Source organism: Trichechus manatus, unplaced genomic scaffold (assembly GCF_000243295.1).
Source record: "Trichechus manatus latirostris isolate Lorelei unplaced genomic scaffold, TriManLat1.0 scaffold00119, whole genome shotgun sequence".
NCBI classification, from domain to species: domain Eukaryota; kingdom Metazoa; phylum Chordata; class Mammalia; order Sirenia; family Trichechidae; genus Trichechus; species Trichechus manatus.
Genome location: NW_004444055.1, coordinates 1,377,546 through 1,393,644, shown reverse-complemented (window position 1 = coordinate 1,393,644; position 16,099 = coordinate 1,377,546). Strand labels below are relative to the sequence as shown.

The window sequence follows — 16,099 nt, the reverse complement described above, 5'->3', positions numbered from 1 at the left end:
TGGTATTTGGGATATCAACTTTCTATCCTGGATGAATTTCTAAAAAAATAAAAGCAAGGTACTGATGTGTTCTCGTAGCTTTTGGAATCCTAACATTTTCAAAATCTTGCTATTGAGTAAGTCCCATGAGTAAGGTTGTGCAGGTAAAAAAATATGCTTTAGGCACTAAGGTTGGAAAGGAAATCTTGATGAATGGTAGAAGAAAAAAAAAAAAAAGAAGGTTCACTTAAAATTTACCCTCCCAGGCAATTTTTGCTGGGTGATTAGATCATTATGTTTGTTATAGTGTGATCACCTGTATTTCATTTCAAAATAATTTTCTTCAGTTTCTTTGCCAACAAAGCATACTTGATAGAAATGCCTCAAAATCCATTTCTACTGCTTCACCAGTTTTATGCATTTTAAATTTAAGGAAATAACAATTAGGATATTTTCAACGATGAAAAGAACTCCATTAAGCTGCCACGAATGTCAAAAGTTCCTGGCTATGCTAACACTTATGTAACTGTTCTGGAAACCCCACACACCGGAATAGACATACACCACCAGGCATGACTCACCGAACGTTCCTATGCACATACTCTCTCTCAAAGGCTCTCCAGTTGGGATTTATTTTTTCAAAGAAAAAAAAAAAAAGGACAAAATATGGCACATCAATTCCGAAAGTTCTTTCTGTGATTTTTTGGAAAGTACTGTTGCCTTACACGAGAGCATTAGAAGATGCTGCCGTTTTCATTAATAAAGCAGCCAGATGGGCTAGCATTAAAACAGGTTGAAACTTCGAAATGCTTCCTGAAAAAAAAGTCACATAGAGAACGTGTGGGTTCTCAAACTTCCAAATGGTTCTCATCTCCTTTTGTGATTTTATTCCCAAGTTTGTTTTTTAGAAGTTGTGGCTGGTAGCATATGACTGATATCCTAACAGTCTGAGCAGCGCTAAGGAAAATGATACATGCTATATAAAATGCTCATCAGCACAGGCAGATCCGGACCCACACAACCAAGGTGCATGGCAGCATACACTCCAGTAGCTTTTACTGGATGGCTTCTGAGTCTCAATGCTTGTGGGGAATTTACCACAGCATATGGCAAAACCTGTCTCGATAAAAGCATCTGTTTGGTGCTACTTTCAACACCAAAGACCAAAACCAAACCAGTGGCTGTCAAGTCGTTAATCGACTCATTGCTACCCAATGTGTGCAGAGTAGAACTGCACTTCATAGTGTTTTCAAGCCTGTGGTCTTTCGAAAGCAAATCACCAGGTCTTTCTTCTAAGGTGCCTCTGGGTGGGCTTGAATCGCCAACCTTTTGGTTGGTAATTGAGCACTTAACCCAGGGAAGCCCCTTCAACACTAGGGTGGTGCATTTTTCATTGGAATAGTCAGCGTGGAGTTTAGGAACTCAAACAGTAGTGTGTCAAGCAGGCTTGGGGAGACTTAGACATGAGGGTGAGGGTCTTGGGGGCAGTTTCTCAGGAAGTTGAAGCAGGTTGTATATAGGAATTTTTGCCTAGGCAGTAGAGGGGCGGGGCAGGGGGAATTTCTCTCAGATGGTTGTCATCAAAGACTCAACTGTGTCCAACGTGCAGGAGATGGAAAGGAGAAGCCAGGCAGTTGATCAGCATCAGTGGGCCAAACAGCCCAGAGTGGGGCCCCAGGGCCAAAGATAGGGCTCTGGGAGGGACAGGGCTCTGGGTAGGACTGATAAGAAAAAGCAGAGTCCCATCTTAGAGAAACTTAAAGGCAGAATGCGGAAGAAGGAATAAGGCAGAAATGCAGTTATTAGAATTGTAAAACAGGCCAGATGCTGTAATAAAGAATAAAGTAGAAACCTCACAGCTGGAAATGGGACAGGAGGTCGGAACAGAACCCAGAGTCCAGCTGACCTGATACTACGTTTCATGAGCTACTTACATTTCCTCTAAGTAAGAATAGAACTGAGCACAGTGCCTGGGCTAGGGCTGAGCTGCAGATGGGTTCTGTGGCCCCTGCCAAGGGTCAAGCCTGAATTCAGGGGAAGGCAGCCAGGCTAAGTAGCCAAACACCACCCACACCAAAGTCCTCATGGCCCCCAGCCCAGTTTTTTCACAACTCTGTCCATTTTCTCAAGCTGTTTTTGATACCTGGAATTCCTAAGCCCAAACTCCTTAGACTACTCATACTTCAGGACCTAGTCCAAAAAGGGGCATCTTCCTGTGAAGCCCTTCCTAGCCTCTCTGGGCTGCCAGAGCACTTTATACACAACCTTTATGATACTTGCCACACTGTGTCTTGTCTTGTTTTTCTTTACACATCTCTCTCCAACTAGCCTTCAGCCTTTTTGCAGAAAAAATCGTGGCATCTCCCAAGTCTAGCACAGTATGAAGCCAAGCCAGTTGCCATTCAGTCAACTCCAACTCATGGTAACCCCATGTGTGTCAAAGTAGAACTGTACTCCACAGCGTTTTCAATGGCTGGGTTTTCAGAAGCAGATCACCAGATCTTTCTGTCAAGGCATCTCTGTGTGGACTTGAACCTCCAACCTTTTGGCTAGCAGCTGAGCACATTAACTATCTGCATCACTGAGAGACCCAGAACAAAATAGGTCCTCAAAGCATGTCTGATAATAAATAAATGAATGGAGTAATTGAGTAACCAAGCATTTCTTAAATGAAAATTAATCAATCATAAACAGGTGAATGAGTGAATAAACTGTTAACAATTCCACATACTGACATGGGATAAAAAATAATAACAGTAGTTAACATTTATGTACTGCTGACTATGTGCTGGGCCCCATACTCAGCAGTTTACGTGGATTATCCTATTTCATCTTTACAATAGCCCAAGACATAAGTGCTACTATAATGCTCATTTTACAGATAAGAAATTGGAGGCGCCCTACTGGAAGGGTTTAAGAACTCGGTCTGATCTGGGATCTTTATGTTCTGCTGAGCAAAAGATCCCTTGCTTACCACAAGGGATATGGTGGCTGTGGGGATGGGGAAAGTCGGTCAGGCTCTGGTTATCTTCCTCCTTCTCTCCTGCCTTTTATATTAACAAAAAGAGTATGTCCCATGCAATCCTCTTGCCAGGTCCCAAGTGATGTTTTGCCTCTCCCTCTGCCCACAGAGGAAACCCTGGTGGCATAGTGGTTAAGTGCTACAGCTGCTAACCAAAAGGTCAGCAGTTCAAATCTACCAGGCACTCTTTAGAAACTCTATGGGGAAGTTCTACCCTGCCCTGTAGGGTTGCTATGAGTTGGAATCGACTTGACGACCACGGGTTTGTTTTTTTTGGTTTTCTACCCATGGAAGAAGCCTGTCTAGAATAGGCCAGAGCCACCAACTCTCCGTTTGAGCTCTTCACCCTGCTAGCCTTAGGGTGGGAGATGTAGCAGAAACTGAAGTGATATCATTTACAATCATTAGGAATTTTTTTATTCATGTGATATTTGCATATTTACCATGTTCCAAGGACTACTTGAAACACTTTATATAATTACCCCCTTTAGTCCTCACCCTATCCTGTGAGGTAGGTGTCCTTATCCCACAACATACACGTGAGGTTTAGCAACTTGCCTGAGGTCCACAAGCTAGGAGCAGAGCCAGGATTTGAACTAAGGCTCATCTGCCCCCAAACCAAAAAAAAAAAAAAAAAAAAACCAAGCCCGTTACTGTTGAGTTGATTCTGACAGTTTGATGCAATTCAACAAATATCTACCAAGCACCAAGTGATGAATGTGCTCATGCCCTTCCCACATAGCACACTGTCACCAACACCCCTTGGTTTTGGGATTCAGTCATAATCACCTTCTCTGGATATTGGTCAGGGTCGTCTTTAAAAGCATCATTGAGTGGTATGTTTGTCTGCTTACTAGAAAATGTCACAAAGACACATTCATTGGTACAATCCTTCGACAGCTCTTAGAGACTGAAGGCATCTACAATGGTTGGTAAGATAAAGAGCAGCTCAGTTGGAAAATGCATCTGAAAGCACTGCAAGAAGCCTGCAGTGCTAGCCAGCTCATTGCCAATGCCATTATCTTCTGCCTTGGATCCTCCTTCCCCCCTGGCTCCTCAGTCCCCACAGATCCAGAATCCTTCTCCTGTCCTCTCCTCTTCTGCTCTTGAGCAACTCGTCTGCTCATAGTGCACCCATGTTTGCTGACCTGGACACAATGGATGAGAACCTGTTGGAATGATGCACAAGGGGAGCTTCAAGAGCCTCAAGTCCACATCCTGCACTGTTTGCTTTGTGAAATTCCAGACTGTTTAATCTGCTCTACCTCATCCCGATAACTCCAGATTCTACTTCTCTTAATGACTTTCCCCTCCTTAAATGACTACACAGTTATCTTTGAAGACAGAGAAAAAGAATAGATGAATCATTTGCAGGAAATGAGGGGAGAGACGTGTGGTTGGAATGGCAGATGGCTGAGTGTGTGGGCATGGAGCTGTCTCTGTTGTTCCTTCCACCACCCTCTGGAAATGAGGCCTTTGCAAGGGTACATTCATTCCAGGGTGGGGGCTGTGCCCACTTTCAGGTACCAACACGTAAATCCACATCCGCTCGAGTTCATCACAGACATCCAAACTCCAGGGGAAGGGAGAACCTCAGGCTCAGGCCCTGACTGGACTACTTATCCTCTCCTTGAAGTTCTGACATTAAACCTTCTAAAGTTAAAGTGATAAACTACTTTCAAGTAGTGGTAATAGAACTTCCTGTGCTGTATTCTCTTTCCTGTCCCCTGCAGGACATGAAGTCAGTATGTGAATGTTCTTCATCTGTGACTGTGCAAGCCCCCTGACTTCATAAGGGACTGGCAAACGTCTAGAAGGAAGCTAGCGGAGGGAGCCTATACATTCAGATAAAAATACAGATTAAGCAGAAAGCACAAATTTCTTGTTGGGGCTTTTGGTGGTTGTGGTGGTGTGGAAGGACAGAAAGGCATAAAGGTCTTGAGGACAGAGCAAGAAAGTACATGTGTGTTGTTCCTCGAAGTTAGCCTCCTGGTGCATGTATGGACATGATCCCCATTGTGGTGTATATATGGTAGTGTCTTTAACCTTGATAACTGAAATAAGTTTCCAGAATCCAAGAGAACATGCAGTTTCAAAGACTATGACTTTAAAAGGCTTCATTTAGCTCTCCTGTTACTTCTGTGTAAATTTCCAAATCTACATGTATATGCTAGGATAAGCTTTTATTATCTAAGCTAGTTTCATCCATACAGCATCTTTCATTGATTTTTTTCCCCCTATTTCCATCAGCCCTCCCTCTCCTAGACCCACACCACAGGACCCTGTTGTGAGCACACAGATTTCAGGAATACAGGAGTTTGTCATTCTGGTGTTTTGGTAAAATACGTATCTAGAAGTTGAGATAAATTTCTTGGCACAAATTATTATATATGACTTGGAAAGTAAGCATTGTGGTGAACAGCATTTTTTCAATGAACACTCCTTGAAAAATACATTTTAATAATAAAAGTCATCTGGTTAAGAATGAGTAAACAGTGTAGAAATCAATCTGAATAATCATAATAAAATATTTCAGCAGTCATAAACCTTTTAATAACAGAATTCCATCCTCATTCCCATTAAGATTTGGTGATTCTTTTAATTAATCTGAAAGTCATTCTTATTAATCTCCACAAAAGCACTGATTCCTGTTTCCAAAAACTTTAAAATTACTTTTCATAAAACATGACTGTACCAGACCAATTTTTGTGCCTCTCAGGATTGCTTGGTACTTGAGCCCCAGGCCTGGGCCTCTTCCTGATTGGAGTGCCTGGGACCTGCTGTCTAAGCCCGTTGGGGGAAGGGCCAGGCTTTGGCAAGACCACATCTTTGGCAAGACCTCAGTGGCTCCAGGGCCCAAGACTGACTTGACTAGACTCATGTAGCTTATGGCTACCCTCTTCCCTTTCCAGGCAGCTTAGTGAGATGTGGAATCTGGCTTCCCCAATAGCTCCCTGAAGTGGATGAGTAATAACCTGGAAGTACAGGGGAGTTAAACTTTACATCAGGATGTCTTAGTCATCTAGTGCTGTTATCATAGAAATGCCACAAGTGGATGGCTTTTAACAAACAGAAATTTATTCTCTCATAGTCTAGTAGGCTATAAGTCCAAATTCAAGGCATCAGCACCAGGGGAAGCCTTTCTCTCTCTGTCAGCTCTGGAGGAAGGTCCTTGTGGTGCATCAGTCTTCCCTTGGTCTGGGAGCATCTCAGCACAGGAACCTCAGGTCCAAAGGATGCACTCTGCTCCCAGCACTGCTTTCTTGGTGGTATGAGGTCCCCATGTCTCTCTGCTCACTCCTCTCTTTTATACCTCAAAAGAGACTGGCTTAAGACACTACCTAATCTTGTAGACTTCATCAATATAACTGCCGCTAATACATCTTATTACAGCATAGCGATAGCATTTACAACACATAGGGAAATCACATCAGATTACAAAATGGTACACAATCATACAATATTGGCAATCATTACCCAGCCAAGTTGACAGATATTTTTGGGGGACACAATTCAATCCATGACACAAGACATACAGGCTAAAAAGATACCCCTTTTCCTTTCTCCTCACACCCACGTGGGTGAGGAGAACCTCAAGTTCCAACGTGACTTGCAGGACTAAGCAACTGGTTTTGTTTTCTTGTCAACTTAAAGCCAGTTCCTTAACACACCATCTTGTATTTGCAATCCTTCTTTCCCTGCTTCACCTCTTTCTCCTTCATTCTTACAGCCCTGAGGGTGCACCTCCCAATGTAGCCTTAGCAAATAATCTTTGCCTCAGGTTTTAGCTTTTAGGGAATTTGGCTACGACAATGATTCTTTCTTTTTTAAATCACATGTTATACCTTCAATCTGGCCCCCTTCCTACAGTCTATTTTCTCCTTGATAAGAGGGATGAATAACAAAAAAAACCAAACCCACTGCTGTTGAGTCAATCTGACTCATAGCAACCTTATAGGACAGAGCAGAACTGCCCCATAAGGTTTCCAAGGCTGAAATCTTTATGGAAGCAGATTGCCACATCTTCCGAGGAGTGGCTGGTGGGGTTGAACCGCCTTATGCTTAGCAGCTGAGCTCTTAACTACTGCACTACCAGGACCCTCAGAGGGATGAATCTAAAAACCCGTTGCCATAAAGTCAATTCCGACTCACAGCAACCCTATAGGGCAGAGTAGAACTGCCCCATAGAGTTTCTAAGGAGCAGCTAGTGGATTTGAACTGCCTACATTTTGGTTGCAGCCAAGCTCTTAACAACTGCGTCACCAGGACTCCAGAGGGATGAATAAAACCAGAAACAGGACAACAACAACAACCAAACCCATTGCCTTTGAGTTGGTTCTGACTCACAGCGACCCTACAGGACACAGCAGAACTGCCTTATAGGGTTTCCAAGGAGTGGCTGGTGGATTCGAACTGCTGATCTTTTTCATTAGCAGCCAAACTCTTAACCACTATGTCACCAGTTCCTACTGTTAACTAGAGTTGCTCTAGTAAAGTGTCTCTGGGTTGAGAATATGTTCCCTAAATCTCATTTAACTTTCCAGTAGGTGAGTTTTATCTCACCCACAATATAATGGGATGCTAGTACTTCTTTTCTTGGATTGGTAGCTTCGGCCCAGTCTGGTGTGGTGGATCAGAACAATAGATAGTAGTTCTTCCTATATACTCCTCCACTACCATGGAATTTGATTCTGACTCATAGGGTTTCCAAAGAGCGGCTAGTGGATTCGGACTGCCAGCCTTTTAGTTAGTAGCTCTTAACCACTAGGCCACCAGGACTCCTCCTGCTATATATATCCTGGTATTTACAAACCTGGAGTCCCTGGGTGGTGTAAATAGTTAATACACATAGCTGCTAACCAAAAGACTGAAGATTTGAGGTCACCCAGAGGTGCCTCAGAAGAAAGTCCTGGTGATCTACTTCCAAAAATCAGCCATCGAAAATTCTATGTAACACTGTTCTCCTGGGACACACAAGGGGGCTGTCATGAGTCAGAAACCACTAGACGACAACTGGTTTATTTATAAACCTATTCCCTGATCTCCATCTTATCTTTGTTGTTAAACTTTGTCTGCATTGTGTCCTTACCTCTCATTTTATCTTCAGTGAATTCCTGATAGGTACTTTCCATAAAACCAGTTCAAATTAATATTCAAAATCCATTTGCTTCAGAAAATTCTGTTCTGTGTAAAATATGTATCTTTTAATCAGAAGCTAAGGAATATCAGCTACCCAGAGCTGCATGATTATTTGGGGACTGTAAACAAGACAATTAAAACACTTCTCAGACAGAGAAGGAGAAGCTAAGGGACTTTTTCACTTCTCTATTCAAGGGGCAAGATAATATCTTCTTATGGATGGTGGGGGTGGGGATGGAAGCTTTTAGAGGGTGAGTGGTATCTCCCTCTCTTTTCTCCTCATGCAGAAGGGACTGTGAATGCTAGGAGAGGACAGGAAGGTTATTTTAGTGGGTTAAAATTCCTCAGAAAGTGTGCATAGACAATCTATGACTGGACAGAGATTAAGACAAACAACTCTTCTGTGATTAAAACCAAACCAAACCCAGGGCTCTTTGACGCTGAGCCTGCCGAAAAAATGAGAATGCTTTTTATTATAACTTTGAGATTTAGAATTTGTTGAGAAGGAAAAGTCAGGCACCAGTGAGTTATGTACTTTAGGACTATCAAGTAGCTCTACATTTTCCTGTTTGAAACCTGTTATTGTTAGCTGCTGTCTAGCTGGTTCCAGCTCATAGCGACCTTATGTATAACAGAAAGAAATGGTGCCAGGTCCTATGCCAATGTGAAACTAATGATTAATTAATATAAGTTCAGTGGTGACAATGAACTTAATATTACATTTAAAAAATAGAGTGTAAAAAAAAGAAAATAGAATCAATAACCCAAAGAATGGGAAAGAAAAAAATCACAAAGGATGTGAACAGATAGCTCACGAGAAAAAAAAATTTCAAACCACTCTTGGAAAAGGCTGCATAGGCCCGGCTCACTATTATTTACACCCATTGCTAACCGCCACATTGTCTCATGATCTTGTCCTTCCCTCGGGTTCCAGTCTCTATAAAAGGTTTAAGATTAACCGATGTTCCTCCTTGGAGGGTGGAAAACAAGTGATAATGATCTAGGAATGACAAACCGAACAAAGCACCCATCTTGAGACAAGAAAACCAGGATGTCACCAGATAACCCCCAAGAAAAGATTAACTCACCTGGGAGGTGACTACCTCAAGGGGGAACGAACACAAACTTCTAACACCCATAATCCTGTGCCTATAAAAGCCTTCAGCTGATCTCCAGTGGGGGAGACAGGTTTTTTGGAGGAATCTATTCCCCTCTGTCTCCTATATATGGATATATAATAAAACTCTTGTTGCTCACCTCACTCGTCTCAGAATTGGCTACTGGGGCAGGCGACTCCAATCTGCATTACTGTAGTAACAAATTTGGTGGCCCATACAGGGAGCTTCAGCTGCTTGAGACGCAGCAGCCCCAGGGCAGGGCCTGGGGCTGATCGACAGCTCTCCTGACAAGTGGCTGCGAGAGGTTTCATTTGCCTCTGGGGAGACTATTGGCCAGACCTGGGTCTGCCACAGCACTGCTGGTCCTCAACCATGCCAAAAGAGGTCGGTGAAAGAAAAGCAAGACCTGAGCCCTTGGTTTCTGAGGCAAGAGGCGCCTCAGATGACCGATCCCCACAAGTAGAGTCACAAGAAGGGACTCCTGGTGACTCTAGAGTCCTGGTTCCGGGTGTGTGAGTGCACGTAAGTGTGTCTGGGAGGTTGGGATTCTCTAAGATCACCTCTGTTGGCAGATCGGGCCGTCTGAGAGGTTGAAGGGGTTGAGATCACCTCTGTCAGCTTGCGGGATTTCTCGTGAGTGTGTCTGGGAGGTTGAGATTCTCTAAGATCACTCTGTTGGCAGACAGGGCCATCTGAGAGGTTGAAGGGGTCGAGATCACCTCCGTCAGCTTGTGGGATTTATTCGTTTACTGTGGTTCTGTCTGTCCTGTCCATTGTCTGTGTGTACCTAGTATTATACTATCTACTTGGGCGCCCTGATTCAGCTGTTAGAGAAATTAAAAATACCCCAGGTGAGACTGGTTTTGAGACAGCCATGGTATCTTAAGACTACGTTCGTGAGTTAACTGATCTGGATCCTGAGAGCCCTGAAAATGCCAAAATGATCAACATAATCTTTACAGAACAAAGTGCCCCCAATATTAAGAGAAAGCTTCAGAAAGAAGGAAACCAAAAGCTTGAACCTTATTGCTTAACATCTTTGATAAATGAGCTGGATTCCCCCCCACACACACTGCTGATTCATTGGTTTGGAGTTTATATTTAAAAACACTATAAACTGAGTATACTAGAAGTAACATGGAATTTCAGCGACCACTTTGGGAAAATGAGCTTTCATTTGTGTTGTCCGTTTTTTCCTTTAGGGAACTTCACTTGATGCTCAGGTTTTGTCAAAAGGTCTAACCTTCCTCCATCTGAGGCTCCAGCAAGTTAATAAGTTTTATCTAGAACCTGTTTTTTTCCATTGAATTGAGTCGATCTTACCAAAAATTGCTATGTACACTTTAAGAAACTAGGATCCACATATCCTTTTTGGGTGGTATTGTCTGGTGAGTTTATGTGGTCTTTCTGTCTCCTTTTGTCCTGAAAGAGCTTTGGTATTTCCTGGGTAGATAGCCATTCACAACGCCGCCATCAACTTAAACATATGTAAATGTATTCTGTGAGTCAAGAGAGTGAGGGCGGGGCACGATCAGGCCTCCTCAGCCCCCAGGCCCCAGTCTCCAAGGTTGTGTAGCTCAAGGGAGGGTTTCGAAAGACCCTTTCCAGCTAGGTGGAGACTCTTTTAAGACAAAAGATAAGAAAAATTGCTGCTTTGCTGTAGTTATCAGAAATTGAGTGGATCCTGATAATAGAACTGTAAACAAGTTCTCTCTATTATAGAGGAACTCTAAGAAGTCAAACAATAGAAATCACAATAAGACACACCTAAAATGGCCTGGAAAAATGTTTCCAGCAGTAGTCAGAGGCTTAAAGTTATATCCATATCAAGGAATTGGTCAGTTGAACAGATACTTTGTGATTTCCAAAGCCAGTTGATAAAATCGTTAAGGGCTAAAATTAGGCTGGGAAAGATATGAGAAATAGTAAAAGTTGAATAAAAACTTGGAACGTTTAAACAGACTTTCTTTCAACAACAGTTATGTTTTATTGTATACAGGCTTAAAGTAATTCTCAATACACTTTAGGTAACTTACTGATGTTAAATTGAGTTAACAGATATTTGTCACAATTTAAGCTTATATACCTAAGTCTGCTAATAAGTATGTTCATTTTTGCCATTTAAAGGGATACACTATAAGAGATATGCAACAAAGGCAATGTTTAAGAGGTTTATTGAAAAAGAAATTTATTTGATATGGTCAAGTTTTATCTGACTAAAGTTTAATGGCTTAATTTATGACATTTTTAGGAGTTTTAATGTTAAGTAGCATATAAAACAAGGAATTAGGTTCCTCACTGTTAAAATAACAAAATTTTCTTTTGATTTCTGAGTTAAAGGGTTAATTTATTCTTTGGGTGATCTGCCTGGAAGACAAAGGTTTGGCCTCTCATTAGAATAAGATTCCTGAGTATGAATTCTAAGCCACATGGCTTTTAGAAAAGAAAGCTAAGGTTTTTACTTTAAGATCTTTGGTTAAATAAGTATTTCACAGTGACCTATAATATTATCATTTCTTTACTGCTAACTTGGTTGCAACTTTTTTTTTGAATCTAGCATCATCAAAGCCAATAGCTTGACTGGGGAATTCACATCATTTACCTATGAAGTTTTTTTTTTACAATTCGGGTATTTAGAGATTTGATAATCTTGGTATATTCCTGGTATATACTGACTATGCTATTTTGTCTTAAAATTATCATGTATTACATCTGAAGCTCTTTGAATATGGTTAATGGTTATATTTAGAAATTTTTTTTTTTTTTTTAATCTAAAGCTTTTTTTAAACTGGTTTCGTTTGGCCTTTATGTTGTGCTTGTAATTAATTTCTATCAGGTCTTTTACTATCAAGAATATTATGTTTATGAATTAATCATGGCCATATTAAGTTTTGTCATCTGCAGATAAGTTTTTACTTTGCTGATTTGCTGAAAATGTTTGACCAAAATATCTCAACAAAAAGATGGACAATATTAGACTTATGAAAAGGACTGTGACCAGACTCAATCAAGATTTCTAGAACTCTTATGTAGAAGCTGATGAGTTCACACACTGCTGCTGATCCAGAATCACGTGGAACAGAAATTAACTACGTAAGACTGAGTAAACGAAAGGAAACTATGGGCTTTATGTGGGAATATTGCTGATGTTTTAAGGTCCTACTTTCTGGATATAAGAAACCATTTCCCTTTTCTCCTAAATTATCTAACTAATAGGTTTAGATATTGTAACTCTTGAATTAGAAGTTCTGTTGATAAACTTAGCAAAGTTGTAACTATCATAATCAGAGCAGTGACTGAAATTTGAGCTATGATTTTACAAAACAGAATAGTATTAGCCTTTCCTGTTAGTCTCTCAAGAAAGTTTGTGCCTAAATAGATAAATGTTGCTATATTTATACTAACACTCAGTCTGAGGTCTTACAAAATGTAGTTGCTGTTGAGGCACATGAAAAGCAGTTACTGATGCTGCTTATGCAGAAACAAACACCTATTATGGAGGGAGGCCCATCTCTCCCAGCCAAATCTCCTCTAGGCTGCATTCTAACAAACTGGAGGAGATATAGCTATGAGCCTATGACAAGAAAGAAAATGATATGCTTATATAACAATGTATGGCCCAATACTGGCTGGGGGACCAAAAACATTGTTCCAAAATGGGTCTTTGGCTTGTGGCATGATTTTTCAGCTTGACTTGTTTTGTAGGAAAAAATGGGACCAAGTTCCCTGTATTCAAGCTTTCATGTCTCTCTATCAAATTTTAAATCCCTCTAACCAGGTTCTTTTCCAGCGAAAGCTGAAGGCAAAAGTGCTTCCTGAATCCTCACTGGAGGGTTCCCTCTTAGACGGAATAGCCCTGATGACTGCTTGGGCTCCCCCCACCATATAGGTAAGGTGCGGTAGAAGCCGACATGTCAGGTGGAGGAATGATGGCAGAGTCCTCCACAGAAAGGGCCGAGCCTGATTCTAGTCCGGCCAGCTTGAGAGAAACTGACGAAGAGAGAGAATTGGGAAGTAAGAGTCCAACTTCATCGGGTATGGTCTCCCCACTACACACACCCATCAGGATACTGTTTTCGGTGAGGGTACTGCCAGGGCTCAGGCAGGGCAATTCCCCTCTGAGAAAAACTCCAGCCGAAGGAGGAACAATGTACATACTCCTTTCTCTACCTCCGACTTGTATAATTAGAAGAATCACAGTCCTCCTTATCGGAGTAACCCAAATAGGATGGCAGAGTTGTTCCTTTCCATTTTCTACAGATCCGCCTGAAAATGCACGCGCCTTGCAGGCGACATTGCTGCAAGAAGAAATAGTGACACTTAGCGGCATTCCATTGCATATTCAACAAAAGGTGAACCCGGAAGTCTGGGCATAAGAAAGGCCTGGGCGAGCCAAGTCAGCCACACCGGTTAAAATTACTTTAAAACCCAGAGCACATATTATAAACCAGAGGCAATATCCCCTCTGCAAGAAAGCTCTGGAAGGGATTGCACCATTGGTGCATCAATACTTTAAAAACTGGACTTTTAAAATTTTGCCAGTTTCCATAAAACACCCTTATCTTACCGGTGTTGAAACCAAGGACAAGAGAATATTGGTCTGTTCAAGACCTAAGGAAAATCAACCAAATAGTAAAGGACATTCATCCAGTTGTGCCAACCCATATACCCCCTTGGTTACCATACCCAGTCAATGTGTTTGGTTTTCAGTATTGGGCTTGAAAGATGCCTTCTTTTGTATTCCTCTACATCCTGAGTCTCAGCCTCTATTTGCCACTAAATGGACTGATATTAAGACAGGGAATTGTTGTGGGGGTACTAACTCAAACCCTGGGACCAGCCAGGTGACTGGTGGCCTACTTTTCAAAAGAGCTGGACAACGTGGCCTGGGGATGGCCCCCTTGTCTTTGAGCCATGGCTGCAACATGTGACCTGTTACAGAAAGCCGAGAAAATCCACCCTTGCACAAAAGGTAACAGTAAACACACCACATATAGTTTTGCCTGTTTTGGAACAAAAGGGGGGTTTTTGGCTCATGGCAGGACAGATGAGAAACTATCAGGCAATCTTGTTAGATAACTAAAACATGGTTCTGAAGGCTGTCTCCTCCCTCAATCCTGCCACATTGCTGCCTACTTCAGAAGATGCCCCCGTACATGACTGCCTAGAGATAACTGAAGAAGTTTATTCTAGGAGACCAGATCTCTCAGATGGTCCCTTAACTGACCCAGAGATAGAAATATATACAGATGGCAGTAGCTTTCTATATGAAGGATGCCACAAGGCAGGATATGTGGTGGTGATACAAACTGAGGTCTTAGAGGCAGCTCCACTTCCTGCTGGCACTTCGGCTCAAAAGGCTGAACTCATAGTCCTCGGGCGGGCCCTGTGACCAGGAGTAGGAAGACGCATAACTGTGTATACTGATAATAAATACGCCCATCTGGTCCTTCACTCACATGATGCCTTGTAGAAAGAAGGGGGACTTCTGACATCTGCTAACAAAGAAATAAAACATGTACCAGAAATCCTAGAACTCCTGACGGCAATCAGTGATCCCCTTCAGGTGGCAGTGGTATAATGCCCCAGACACCTGGAAATTTTAAATATCTGCTGATTTTTGTGGACACCTACTCAGGGTGGGTGGAGGCTTTCCTTTGTCAAACCAAACGAGCCCAAGAAGTGACCAAGGCTTTACTCAAGAAATCATACCCCGTTTTGATCTTCCAATCTCAGTGCAGAGTAACAACAGGAGAGATTTTATGACAACAGTCACCCAGAAGTCAATAAGGTTTTAGATACAAACTGAAAATTACACTCAGCCTGGAGACCACAATCGACTGGAAAGACCAAAAAGATGAACCGTACTCTGAAAAAGTCCTTGGCGAAACTTTGCCAGGAGATAAGCTCCACTTAGATACAAGTTCTCCCCATTGCCCTGATCAGAATCCGGGTAGCCCCTCGAAGCAGGCTCAAATTGAGCCGTTACAGATTAATATATGTGAGACCATTCCTGAAAAAGTCAACTTGGCCCCACCTCGGTGATGACTGAGGTAGAGAAAAGAGACTGGGTCCATTCTCTGAGAGCTGTCATAAACACTGTTGATCAGTATGTTTCTTCTTGTTAGTCTTTTCCTTCTGACACTCGCCTCCACAGGTTCCAACCCAGAGATCAGGGATCAGGTCCTGCTGAAAACCTGGAAGGATCAACCCCCTAGAAGATCAACTGGCCCCTCAGTGGGAGGGACTTTTTGAAGTTCTCCTGACCACCCACTCGTCTCTGAAATTAACAGAAGTAGCCGTGTGGGTGCATTACTCCAGAGTAAAAGCAGCGCTGCCAAAAGAAGAGAAAGAAGCAGAAAACAAAGAGCCACCATACTCTTGTACTCCAATTCAGGGCCTGAAGTACAAGTTCAAGAAGCTTACAGTACAATGATTTTGACTTTGTTTCCCTCTATCTTTCTATTTTTCCAGGAGACTTGGACAGAAAAGGTGCCGGTGATCCTGCAAGCAAAGGGGACACTGACCCTGCAAGCTGGGCACCCTCTGACCCTCCTGTGTGTAGTATCAACCCTAACGCCAGTAGGTCCAGTTAAGTGGGCCATAGAAGAGCCCGAAAAATGAACCTTAAGAATAGTGATTATTCTAGTTTGTTTTTGTGTTCCCTGTTTTACAAGAATATTAACAAAAGGAACTACAAATACTCCTAAGGCTAGAAAAATTTTTAACCCTGGTAAGTCGGGACGCCCCTTTTTCAAGCTCTGAGGATGAATGTCATCTAATTCACCAAGATGCAGCCAATTTCCACTCTAACTCACCCCCCCACTGCCCCCGCTTATGG

The 16,099-nt window shown here is 42.3% G+C and overlaps 1 long non-coding RNA gene across 1 annotated transcript in view; it reads right to left on the bottom strand.

Moving 5' to 3' along the window:
- Positions 1–16,099, bottom strand: part of LOC111821983 (uncharacterized) — a 60,497-nt gene that overhangs the window by 30,859 nt on the left and 13,539 nt on the right. The gene's annotated exons all lie outside the window — the stretch shown is intronic.